The 14108-nt window shown below is 43.5% G+C and overlaps 1 pseudogene across 1 annotated transcript; it reads right to left on the bottom strand.

The window, feature by feature from the left end:
- Window positions 1-2197: 2197 nt before the first annotated feature.
- Window positions 2198-12968, bottom strand: LOC123991202 (annotated as a pseudogene). The gene is made up of 10 exons (XR_006830764.1): window positions 12875-12968; window positions 12489-12555; window positions 11680-11859; window positions 11431-11529; window positions 9673-9765; window positions 9244-9400; window positions 7602-7717; window positions 6622-6699; window positions 5171-5310; window positions 2198-3170 (listed from the first exon to the last, which is right to left on the bottom strand). The product of XR_006830764.1 is annotated as a crystallin J1B-like (transcript).
- Window positions 12969-14108: the final 1140 nt, after the last annotated feature.

Here is a 14108-nt window from a genome sequence, read left to right as displayed (position 1 = left end):
AATTGGAACATCTACATTGAAAGTTCTTTTTAGTCCAGGACTAGCCTTATTCTTCCTCTTGGAAACCAGCCCTATGTGTTCAGGGCTAAGCTTTTGCACTGATTTTACTTCATAATATTGTTCAGAGGGTCTTGATGGCGTGGAGGCAATGTTCAATGCATGGGGTAGACATGTACATTTTAGTCATTTAGAAGACGCTCTTATCCAGCATACATTTTCATACTTTTTCATATACAGTCAGTGACATGCATTAGCCATACTAATTTGAGCAGTTAGTATAATTAGTATAATTAGAGCAGTCAGAGATTTAGTGCTGTCACGACTAGCGCTTGAAGTGAACCGTAAAAGGTGCCAGTGGTTTGTTTACTAGTTCATATTTTACAGCTGCTGGATGGTAGGCTACTCCATTACTAAACACTTAGGGGGCCAGGCCGTTTGTTCGGGCACTGGCTCACTACTTCAACCACATTGCCGTGGTCACTTTCATTCATAGTGTTCAAAAACCGGTCGTTACTGTAGGTAGGATATCAGTCTACAATTTGTATTTTTTATTTAACCTTTATTTAACTAGGCAAGTCAGTCCAGAACAAATTCTTATTTACAATGACGGCCTAACCCGGTCAAACCCTCCCCAGCCCAAACGATGCTGGGCCAATTGTGTGCCGCCCTATGGGATTCCCACTCAGGACCGGTTGTGATAAAGCCTGGGATCGAACCAGGGTCTGTAGTGACGCATCTAGCACTTAGATGCAGTGCCTTAGACCACTGTGCCACTCGGGAGCCCAAATCTCGTGCACTGTGAAGCAGAGAGTGAGCCAGATTTGTTTATCAGGGGAAAATGACACGTTGGCCATGCAATGCAGCGTGTGATCTGTTTCTCATTAGTGTGAGTCTGGTCTGTCGGCTGTTTTGTTTCCCCTTTCATCTTTTACAGTGTTTGGTGGTGGAATCAGAAGCCTAGCACACACAAACACACACACACACACACACACACACACACACACACACACACACACACACACACACACACACACACACACACACACACACACACACACACACACACACACACACACACACACACACACACACACACACACACCTCTGCTATATATGGGCGGGGTCTCCTCTCTCTGACAAGCTGGCTTAGCAGAGGCCTTCTGCCACACAGCTGATAAAGCCTGGAGACCATCACTACAGAATTTCCGTTGCCAGGGAGACAGGAAAGGGAAACTCCCCGTCCGATGTTACAACATGAGATAAGATGACTTTGTAGGAAACTCAGAGCTTGAGATGTAATCTAAACACTTTGCACTGACTGACTGAACACAATGCACCAGATAAATTATATTGCCCCCCCCCCCTCTCTTCATCTCGCTCTCTCTCTTTCTCTCTCTCTCTTTACCCCCCCCCTCTATCTCTCACATGTAGACATTCTGTGAATCAGTGCACGGACCAGATTTGAAGATAAAAAACAAGACACCTTGAAGATCTGGATACAATTATCTCCGATACAGCCGGTTACCTGCTGTGGTGCCTGCTGGGTAAGAGGAAGTGGGTGAGAGGGATCAAATGACTTCCCCTCATTACTCATAGACAGACACACATTGATACACCGATGTTCCTCCTGTTGGAAGGGCTGTGTTGCCTCAGTTCACTGATGACTAGCAGTGAGTTTACCATAACACACCTAGTGAAATATTTAGCAAACAAAACAATACAAGAGGAAAATGTAATGATGAGGTAGCCTTAAAACGTGCTGTCACTACTCTGTCAGTACACATAGTTATTGAGTCTCCTATGGTTATCCGACGTGTACAGATTGAAATGTACACATTTTTAAAGGCTGGACTCTTGTAATGTAGGCCTATGCAATTTAAGCAAACTTAAGCCATTAACAGGTTGTAGTTTTGAATGCTGATCTGACTAGCCATGGCCTCCTGTTAGAGAGAGAGCAACGCAGCTGTTTTATCTTATGCCAGCCATATAAACAAGTAATAGTCGATGTGAGCAAAGTCACTATCTCTGATTTTACAAGTGCATATAATGTAATTCAGTCACACTGCTCTCAGTTATAACATCTAGTAGTCAACTTTCACCACATCTTATAGCCAGAGCCATGCAAACCCATGAAAGATTTTACACTGCATTACATCTTATATTCCTGTTTTCATAACCACACTCCATGTCAAAGATATTAAGACATTGGCTTCATTTTATGCAGAGAGTACATTCAAAATCATCAGAGGAGCCATTGAGAACATGGTAATATGGAAGTCAGCAATTTTAAGAAAACAGACTAACTCCTTTGAGGGAGGGATAAGTTGCAGTCCCTTCAGTTGTTTCAGCACGGTAAATCTTTGTGTCTCTGTTATTTCACTTCAACAGAACCCATGCCAGAGAGAGAAAGAGATAGAGAGTATTGAAACTCGCTGAAATTCATTTCCTCTTTTGCAAAATACATTTCTGTTCTTTAAATTATTGCAAGCCCTCAGTTTCTCTAACCGGAGCAGAGGTTATTTCAACTGAAAAACCACCCAAAACCATAGAGACAGCATTTCAGAGCTGTAGCTAAGGTGAAGTAAACAACTGCAATATGCGATAAGTTAATACTTTCCTATACATGCAAGCACCACAACACACACATGCTATTTGTAATCCTCCTCATTTAGTTGAGATGCTATGTTAATTCATTTGATGTACTCAGTTACCTCAAAAATGGTTCACAAGTATCCTTCCTCTTTTAATCCTAATGTATACACGACAAGACTATTCCATATTCCATATACTCATCATTTTGCAACATACTGCAGCTGTGACAGAGCAACAAGGTTCAAGTTACATCCGTCAAATGTTACTTTAGAATGTAACTTTCATAAACTGTTTTGTCAAAGTACAACTGTGTTATAAAATGGACTTACAAAGCAAAAAAAACTACCAAAAAACATCATCAATACATAATTCATATTCCCAAATAATATGTTGGACTGGTTATGTTAATCAGCTTTAGCAATACATTAATTTAGTAAATACATTTGCATAACTGCCTTTAACGCGATGTGCCAAGTCTAGGCTTGCTGTGAGCCTACAACTTTCTTAGCCAGTCCCAGCAGCACAGGATATTTGAGGGTCCTGTTCTTCCAAGACTCTGGGATTCCCTGAAGACCTGTCTGGAAAGAAAAGGGAGGAGGAACAGATAAAGGCTACAGTATATAAAATGCTAAGCCTTCAGAGCAGACACAAAGCAACCCATCCGAGGTCAAACTCATTACCCAGGCTGAAACTATGGACACGGGATACAGAAAAGTTGTTTTTATTGCTTGCTCGTTATATAGGCTCCACCTTATAGTCAACATTTATAAATTGGATGAAGGTTGACTTATAGAACAAATAACTTGAATGATTAGGTTTGAATATCCCGCTGTGTGGAATGTCTTACAATCAAATGACCATGTGACAACTACAGTGAGGGAAAAAAGTATTTGATCCCCTGCTGATTTTGTATGTTTGCCCACTGACAAAGAAATGATCCGTCTATAATTTTAATGGTAGGTTTATTTGAACAGTGAGAGACAGAATAACAGCAACAAAAAAATCCAGAAAAACAATTGATTTGCATTTTGATTTGATTTGTATTTTGATTTGATTTGCATTTTGATTTGATTTTTAATGAGGGAAATAGGTATTTGACCCCTTCTCAATCTGGCTACCAGGTGTCTTTTATACAGGTAACAAACTGAGATTAGGAGCACACTCTTAAAGGGAGTGTCAGTTTGTTACCTGTTTAAAAGACACCTGTCCACAGAAGCAATCAATCAATCAGATTCCAAACTCTCCACCATGGCCAAGACCAAAGAGCTCTCCAAGGATGTCAGGGACAAGATTGTAGACCTACACAAGGCTGGAATGGGCTACAAGACCATCGCCAAGCAGCTTGGTGAGATGGTGACAACAGTTGGTGAGATTATTCGCAAATGGAAGAAACACAAAAGAACTATCAATCTCCCTCGGCCTGGGGCTCCATGCAAGATCTCACCTCATAGAGTTGCAATGATCATGAGAATGGTGAGGAATCAGCCCAGAATTACACGGGAGGATCTTGTCAATGATCTCAAGGCAGCTGGGACCATAGTCAACAAGAAAACAATTGGTAACACACTACGCCGTGAAGGACTGAAATCCTGCAGCGCCCGCAAGGTCCCCCTCCCAGGACAACTGGGTGAAAGTGTTTTGGTCAGATGAGACCAAAATGGAGCTCTTTGCATCAACTCAACTCGCCGTGTTTCGAGGAGGAGGAAGGCTGCCACCATCCCCACCGTCAAACATGGAGGTGAAAACATTATGCTTTGGGGGTGTTTTTCTTCTAAATGGACAGGACAACTTCAACGCATCAAAGGGATGATGGACGGGGCCATGTACCGTTAAATCTTTGGTGAGAACCTCCTTCCCTCAGCCAGGGCATTGAAAATGGGTAGTGGATGGGTATTCCAGCATGACAATGACCCCAAACACACGGCCAAGGCAACAAAGGAGTGGCTCAAGAAGAAGCACATTAAGGTCCTGGAGTGGCCAAGCCATTCTCCAGACCTTAATCCCATAGAAAATCTCTGGAGGGAGCTGAAGGTTGCCAAACATCAGCCTCGAAACCTTAATGACTTGGAGAAGATCTGTAAAGAGGAGTGGGACTAAATCCCTCCTGAGATGTATGCAAACCTGGTGGCCAACTACAAGAAATGTCTGACCTCTGTGATTGCCAACAAAGGTTTTGCCACCAAGTACTAAGTCATGTTTTGCAGAGGGGTCAAATACTTACTTCTCTCATTAAAATGCAAGTCAATTTATAACATTTTTGACATGTGTTTTTCTAGATTTTGTTGTTGTTATTCTGTCTCTCACTGTTCAAATAAATCTAACGTTAAAATTACAGACTGATAATTTCTTTGTCAGTGGGCAAACATACAAAGTCAGCAGGGGATCAAATACTTTTTTCCCTCACTGTATGGAAATACTAGCTACTTGAAATACTAGCTAGCTACTTCTGATGAATAAAAGTTCCATATTTTGATAATTTTTGCATGGGCCAGACAGTATAACTGACTGTAAGTTGCTCTGGATAAGAACACCTGCTAAATGACCAAAATGTAAATGTAGGGTTTTGCTCCAACCCTACCTGTGCTCCAAAACAGGCCCCTATGAATGAGGCCCTACTGGCGGTGCATCCCCCGTGGCGCATGGTTCCCCTGACTGCCTCCTCCAGCTGGCTCATTGTCAGGACCCCGTGCAGTGCTCCCTGGAATGCACCTGGCAAGGCTGGGGATAGGAACCGCAGACACAGATAAGGACCAAGAGGTAATACTATTTACTTATGTCATCAATCATTCAATATATTTCTTAAGTTTTATTGGGCAGTGTATGTGGTTACATTTTCCATGTCAATAAATCATTTTGAACTGAGAGGTGAAGGGAGGAATACACCAACATGAATTACACACATCCTAACATGAGTTACACACACATCCTAACATGAGTTACATACACATCCTAACATGAGTTACATACACATCCTAACATGAGTTACATACACATCCTAACATGAGTTACACACACATCCTAACATGAGTTACATACACATCCTAACATGAGTTACACACACATCCTAACATGAGTTACACACTTCCCAACATGAGTTACACACATCCTAACATGAGTTACACACAACATCCTAACATGAGTTACACACTCCCTAACATGAGTTACACACATCCTAACATGAGTTACACACATCCTAACATGAGTTACACACACATCCTAACATGAGTTACACACTTCCCAACATGAGTTACACACATCCTAACATGAGTTACACACAACATCCTAACATGAGTTACACACTCCCTAACATGAGTTACATACACATCCTAACATGAGTTACATACACATCCTAACATGAGTTACATACACATCCTAACATGAGTTACACACACATCCTAACATGAGTTACACACACATCCTAACATGAGTTACACACATCCTAACATGAGTTACATACACATCCTAACATGAGTTACACACACATCCTAACATGAGTTACACACATCCTAACATGAGTTACATACACATCCTAACATGTGTTTTAGGTTCAAAGATGCAGGAGCTCCCGTCTCCCACTTCAGACGAGAGGGAAATTTAAGCACGAGGTCATTAATGACGGGATCAAAGACTAGAGAGAAGGAAAGCACTTTCTTAGACCAGGGCTAACTAACTAACTAACTAGCTAACGGATGTGCTGACTGGGATGGTGTGGTTACAGTGCCAAGTCGACAGACTGGACCCTGCTGCTGCCACAGCCGAGGTCATTAATGACGGGATGCTGGCACTTTCTTAGACCGCCTCCTACCTAGTGTGTGTGCGTGTGCGTGTGCGTGTGCAGACTGGACCCTGCTGCTGCCACAGCCGTGCTGGCGACGCCTCCTACCTAGTGTGTGTGTGTGTGTGTGTGTGTGTGTGTGTGTGTGTGTGTGTGTGTGTGTGTGTGTGTGTGTGTGTGTGTGTGTGTGTGTGTGTGTGTGTGTGTGTGTGTGTGTGTGTGTGTGTGTGTGTGTGTGTGTGTGTGGGACCTACCTCATGTGTTAGTGAACACAGCAGGTATCAGCTCTGGGGAATGCTTGGATAAGTTGTCCTTCACCTGACAGATTTGTGCTGCAATGGTGAAAGGCAGAGTGAAATGCAACATTTAACACTTCCCATATGCATTTTTTATTACCATACTTTGGGGGAAAATTATATTTTCTTCATTAACCTGCCACTCAAGATTCTATGTCCATTTACATTTTACAGTCTTGTGTTAGGTTTTAGGTTTTAGTTTTTGACTGGCTGAGATTTGGCTGTTCCCACCATTGTATGAATATTTAATATAAAATATGTATAATCTAACGCTCATAGGAGATTAGTAAAATAAATCAGTTGAGATCAACATCATTACTTAACATCTCCCCAATTTCGTGGTATCCAATTGTTAGTAGTTACTGTCTTGTCTCATTGCTACAACTTCCCTATGGGCTCGGGAGAGACAAAGGTCGAGAGCAATGCGTCCCCCGAAACACAATCCAACCAAGCCGCACTGCTTCTTAACACAGTGCGCATCCAACCCGGAAGCCAGCCGCACCAATGTTTCGGAGGAAACACCGTACACCTAGCAACCTGTTCAACGCGCACTGCACCCGGCCCGCCACTGGAGTCGCTAGTGCTCAATGAGACAAGGATATCCCTACCGGACAATCCCTCCCTAACCCGGACGTCGCCCCATGGACCTCCCAGTCGCGGCCGGCTGCGACAGAGCCTGGGCTCTAACCCAGAGTCTCTGGTGGCACAGCTAGCACTGCGATGCAGTGCCTTAGACCACTGCGCCACCTGGGAGGCCTTTACTTAACATTCTACCCTATTCCCTAAATAGTGCACTACTTTTGACCAGAGCTCTATGGGTCCTGATCCAAAGGAGGGCAGAAAATATGGAATAGGGTGCCATTTGGGATGAAGCCCTAATAATATATGAGCAGAAAGATTGTGAATGCTTATAAACGGGAGTGGCATTAGAGTCGTACCAATAACATCCCTGTCCAGGTCCTGAGGGTTGTTTCTGTTTGGGTCGTTGAGCTGGGCCAACACTGAGTCCAGAGCATTGGGGTCAGAACCATTCAGGATGAAATGCTCCAGGAACCTGACAAGAAATGCATTCTGAGCAAAATTATAAACTCAACATGCAACATTTTCAAAGATTTTACTGAGTTACAGTTCATATAAGGAAATCAGTCAATTGAAATAAATAAATTAGGCCATAATCTATGGAATTCACATGACTGGGAATACCGACATGCATCTGTTTGTCACAGATACCTTAAAAAAGGTAGGGAGGTGGATCAGAAAACCAGTCAGTATCTGGTGTGACCACTATTTGCCTCATGCAGCGCAACACATTTCCTTTGCATAGAGTTGATCATGCTGTTGATTGTGGCCTGTGGAATGTTGTCCCACTACCCTTCAATGGCTGTGCAAAGTTGCTGGATATTGGCAGGAACTGGAACATGCTGTCGTACACATCAATCCAGAGCATCCCAAACATGCTCAATGGGTGACATGTCTGGTGAGTATGCAGGCCATGGAAGAACTGGGACATTTTCAGCTTCCAGGAACTGTGTACAGATCCTTGCGGCATGGGGCCGTGCATTATCATGGAGAAAATGAGGTGATGGCAGATGAATGGCATGACAATGGGCCTCAGGATCTCGTCACAGTATATCTGTGTTTTTAAATTGACATTGACAAAATGTTATCCATAGCTTATGCCTTGCCATACCATAACCCCACCGCCACCAATGCAGCCTTCTGTTCACAATGTTGACATCAGCAAACCGCTCGTCCACATGACGCCATACACGTGGTCTGTGGTTGTGAGTTAGACATACTGTCAAATTCTCGAAAACGATGTTGGAAGCGGCTTATGGTAGAGAAATTAACAATAAATTATCTGGCAAGAGCTCTGGTGGAAATTCCTGCAGTCAGCATGCCAATTGCACTCTCCTTCAAAATTTGAGACATTTGTGGCATTGCGTTGTGTGACAAAACTGCAAATTTTAGAGTGGCTTTTTATTTTCCTAGCACAAGGTGCACCTGTGTAATGATCATGTTGTTGAATCACCTTCTTGATATACTACATGGATTATCTTGGCAAATGAGAAATGTTCACTAACAGTAATGTAAATGTATTGGTGTTCAACATTTTAGAGAAATAAGCTTTTTGTACTTATGGAATTTTTGGGGGATATTTTATTTCAGCTCATGAAACATGGGACCTTTACATGTTGCATTTATATTTTTTGTTCAGTTTAGATATTGTACCTACCACAACTGTAGTCAGTATTTTACCTTTATTTAGCTAGGCAAGTCAGTTAAGAACAAATTATTATTTACAATGACGGCCTACACCAGCCAAACCAATTGTGCGCCACCCTATGCGATCCCCAATCACAGCCTGTTGTGATACAACCTGTATTCGAACCAGGGTGTCTGTATTGACGCCTCTAGCATTGAGATGTTGTGCCTTAGACCACTGCGCCACTTGGGAGCCCATTAAGCATGGATTGTGTTATGAAGCATGTTAATGGACGTGAGTAATGAGATAAATTACACAATTTATGAGGCCTTTATGCATTAAGAGCCATTATCTGCTCTAAAGGCCTACAGTACCTTGCTGCAGCCAGTGTCATGGCCACACACATATCGTTGTTCTGGGTTACACGTATGGCCGTCTCCACCTTCTCCAACATCTCCGGCATCCCAGCAAACATCGCCACAACGGGAGCCATCTTGGTGACCCCGTCCATCTGACAGTCCACATCACATCCTGAAATGGGGAGTGAAAAAGTAAAATCTTTGATTCCCTCAATTCCTCACGTCCCTCTCAAAGCTCATTGGAGGAGGAGGTCTAAGGAGAGGGACCTTGGAGCCTATCCTCCAATGCGCCTTGAGAGGGAGGTGAGGAATCAGTGACAGAAGGAATCAGCGATTTGACAGCTTGTACTTTTTTCAAACAGGTTGTGTCTAAATGTAACTCATAATAAATGAACCCAGGACAGACGTGCTTCCTTTCAGCTGGTGATCTTTATGTTACTGTACCTGTCTTTTCGTTTCCTGCATCCACGTTCCTCATGAAGGCTTTGAGGCTTGCGTTTCTCCAAGGGCCATCAATGGGCAGGACAGCTTTAGGACCTTTACATTTCAATTGAGAGTGAACAGCTTTAGCTGACTGAAAAAAATATAAACTCAGCGAAAAAAGAAACGTCCTCTCACTGTCAACAGCGTTTATTTTCAGCAAACTTATATAATACAAATATATATTTATAAAACAAATATTTGTATGAACATAACAAGATTCAACAACTGAGACATAAACTGAACAGGTTCCACAGACATGTGACTAACATAAATTGAATAATGTGTCCCTGAACAAAGGGAGAGTCAAAATCAAAAGTAACAGTCAGTATCTGGTGTGGCCACCAGCTGCATTAGGTACTGCTGTGCATCTCCTCCTCATGGACTGCACCCGATTTTCCAGTTCTTGTTACCCCACTCTTCCACCAAGGCACCTGCAAGTTCTCGGACATGTCTGGGGGGAATGGCCCTAGCCCTCACCCTCCGATCCAACAGGTCCCAGACATGCTCAATGGGATTGAGATCCGGGCTCTTCGCTGGCCATGGAAGAACACTGACATTCTTGTCTTGCAGGAAATCGCGCACAGAACAAGCAGTATGGCTGGTGGCATTGTCATGCTGGAGGGTCATGTCAGGATGAGCCTGCAGGAAGGGTACCACATGAGGAAGGAGGATGTCTTCACTGTAACGCACAGCGTTGCGATTGCCTGCAATGACAACAAGCTCAGTCTGATGATGCTGTGACACACCACCCCAGACCATGACGGACCCTCCAACTCCAAATCGATCCCGCAACAGGCCTGCAAGCCCTCAGTCCGGCCTCTCTCAGTCTATTGCGGACAGTCTGAGCACTGATGGAGGGATTGTGCGTTCCTGGTGTAATTCGGGCAGTTGTTGTTGCCATCCTGTACCTGTCCCGCAGGTGTGATGTTCTGATGTACCGATCCGGTGCAGGTGTTGTTACACGTGGTCTGCCACTGCGAGGACGATCGGCTGTCCATCCTGTCTTCCTGTAGCGCATTCTTAGGCGTCTCACAGTACGGACATTGCAATTTATTGCCCTGGCCACATCTGCAGTCCTCATGCCTCCTTGCAGCATGCCTAAGGCAAGTTCACGCATATGACCATCCTTCTTTAGGTGTTTTTCAGAGTCAGTAGAAAGGCCTCTTTAGTGTCCTAGGTTTTCATAACTGTGACCATAATTGCCTACCGTCTGTAAGCTGTTAGTGTCTTAATGACCGTTCCACAGGTGCATGTTCATTAATTGTTTATGGTTCATTGAACAAGCATGAGAAACAGTGTTTAAACCCTTTACAATGAAGATCTGTGAAGTAATTTGGATTTTTACGAATTATCTTTGAAAGATGTGGTCCTGATGTGGTTTCTTTTTTTGCAGAGTTTTACATGTTCAATAACCGTACTATGCAGAATAGTTTAAAAACCCTGGCTTCACAATATCCCAATAGGAAAGTGTTTTTGTCCGGAACATCGTTTTTTCAAAAGGGGATTCCCCATAAGTTACCAAAGGGGAAAATAAAACTCTGTGGTATAGAAAACTGACAAAAGCACACAACCACTTCTACCCCTCTGTGGGACCAGATGCCTAGTCAGTTATTCATTTAAAAAAAAAAAACTGTTTCTCTTGTCATTGGTCAGATGATGGGGCACAGAAAAGTAACAGTTTGTACACATACAGGAAATGACTGCTGATTGGTTGCCTACCGTTCTTTTGTCTGTATGGGTTATTGAGAGGAAGATCATACACAGTGTCAGGGCCAAAGAACTTGTAGATGCGCTTGGTCAAGTCCTCCACGTTCACATCTAGTGATTACCAATAAAAACATAGAGCATATGAGTATATTATGTCATTCATGGAGTGAACATGATAACACAAACTCGACGTGAAATGTTCTTTATTTAGCAAGACCTCGGGCCATTGGAAGTTTGTCCTATTGGGTGTCAGTATGCTACCTCCACATTGACTGAGTGACTCTAGCAGTACGTAGGCCTGGTCTCCGTAGCACGTCTGCTCTCCGGTCTCTCTGAGGTAGAACGGGTTAGCAGACTGAGGGCGGAACTCTGGACATGGTTCCAGGTCTGACAGAACCTCCTTCAGTCGCTCTGGGTTGTAAATCCAATGCATGGGCTGGGCTGTTAGGGTGGGGTACATAGAGAAGAGAAAGTTACTGGATTGATATTAGTGTAGCCTTAGTTGTATTTTGACTCTTATTTTGGCATAGACCTAATGTATTGAGTCATTGTTGTAGTCTGTGACCCTTATTTCCTGTGGATGTTTTATAAGGTATCTACAACCAGAAATAGGGGTTTCATCAGCTTGGATCCAACTCGCTTCCCTGTCATAATATTCAGTCTTCGGTATGCGTTATGTACTGTGGTTATTAGACATAATGATATTGAACACTTTCCAAATCTAGAACGAGTCCAGATCATGAATTGCCATACTGTACGTGTACGGCTTGTAATATTGCACAAAGCAAGAGCGCAATGTCAATCAATCCATATGACATTGATTGTATGTACTTTAATTCTAATGGAACACTATTGATTTTCTAACACTGTTGTTTAACTTTGTTGAGAAGGCAGAGTAGGGTAACACCCTTTTATACTCTTAATATCATCAGTGGCAGATGTGCAGCTGTGCAGCTGTCTCTTACTGATTAACACCAAGACATTACATCAGAGCTATGTTTGAGCCAGTGCTGCATCTATCTTATTGGGATATTACAGTTATTGAAAAGACATCAGTCCCATGAAATTACCTGCTGCGTCTGCCACAGCTGCTCCAAGGATTGCCCCCATGGCTCTCTCTGCCACAGTTGAAGTCATCTGTGTCATTTAGTCCAACAGGAACAGAATTAGCGGTTAAAATGGCTTTCTATTGAAATGTACTTCAGCTTTTCAGTTTTTCTCTGTTTTTATTGTACTGGATGACAAAATGTGAATTTTGAATAATTGAAATTGAAAACATTATTACTAGATACTATATTGGCAAGAAAAATAACAATATTTAACATGGCTGTAAAACAAAATATATGAATCAACTAAGAAATGTAACAGACAGTTGACCATACCGCCCTCTGTACTGTACATCATACATTCAAAACAATATGAGTCAATTAGCACACAAGATGAACACTTTCCTTACCATCGTTTTCTTCTTATTCTCCCCCCAGCACCACACCGATGTTGTTTTGAAAACTTGACTGACGTTGTGTCATCTGACGCTGGAGGACTGCCCAGATATACTGAGACGGTTATAACACTGCAACGATGACTCATGAAAAAGGCCAAAGGTCTGAGAGAGACCGGCAGGGGGTCATATACTCTGATCTGTTATTGCATCGCTCAGGTTTAAGATAAGATTGTTTAATAAAATATGTTACTCAGTCAAACCACGGTAACCTTTTTTTTGAATATAGTGTTTGCTCCCAGGACACTCATGTGGGTGACCCCCCTCCATTTCCATGTCTGTATGCTTTCCACTCCACTGCTTTGTCCATCAGTTATACACAGCTGATGCCCTCTGGCCGTCTGATCTGATCCCCCTCATCCTGTCATGTTTGTCATTTATTGTCATGTCTTGTCCCTGTGCTCCCCATGCTATTCGTTTCCCTCTGCTGGTCTTGTTTGGTTCTTTCCCTCCTTCTATCCCTCTCTCTCCCCCTCCCTCTCTCACTCTCTCGCTCTCTCTTCTCTCTGTCGTTCCGTTCCTGCTCCCAGCTGTTCCTATTCCCCTAATCATCATTTAGTCTTCCCACACCTGTTCCCGATCCTTTCCCCTGATTAGAGTCCCTATTTATTCCTTTGTGATCCGTTCCTGTCCCGTCGGTTCCTTGTATTGTATTCACCATGCTGTGATTGCGTTTCGCCCTGTCCTGTCGTGTTTTTGCCGTGATTGTGTATCACCCTGTCCTGTCGTGTTTTGTGCCTTCATCAGATGCTGCGTGTGAGCAGGTGTCTCAGTCGACTACGGCCTGCGCCTACCCGAAGCGACCTGCAGTCTGTGGCCGCTTCTCCAGTTGTTTCCCTCTACAAGTCTAGAGGATTTCTGTTATTCCGTTTTGGACTTTAATAAACTCTGTTTCTGTTAAGTCGCGTTTGGGTCCTCTTTCACCTGCATGACAGAAGGAACCGACCAAGGAATGGACCCAGCGACTTCAGACGCTCGTTACACTGCCGTCGAGATCCAAGGAGCCATGCTCGGCAGACACGAGCAGGAATTGTCTGCTGCTCGCCATGCCGTGGAAAACCTGGCTGCTCAGGTTTCCAACCTCTCTGGACAGTTCCAGAGTCTACGTCTCGTGCCACCTGTTACTTCCTGGCCTGCCGAGCCTCCAGAACCTAGGGTTAATAACCCACCTTGCTACTCCGGGCAGCCC

The sequence above is a fragment of the Oncorhynchus gorbuscha genome, linkage group LG12 (genome assembly GCF_021184085.1).
Source record: "Oncorhynchus gorbuscha isolate QuinsamMale2020 ecotype Even-year linkage group LG12, OgorEven_v1.0, whole genome shotgun sequence".
NCBI lineage: Eukaryota > Metazoa > Chordata > Actinopteri > Salmoniformes > Salmonidae > Oncorhynchus > Oncorhynchus gorbuscha.
Note: the sequence above shows the minus strand (reverse complement) of the source record. Positions and strands in the feature narration are given on the sequence as shown.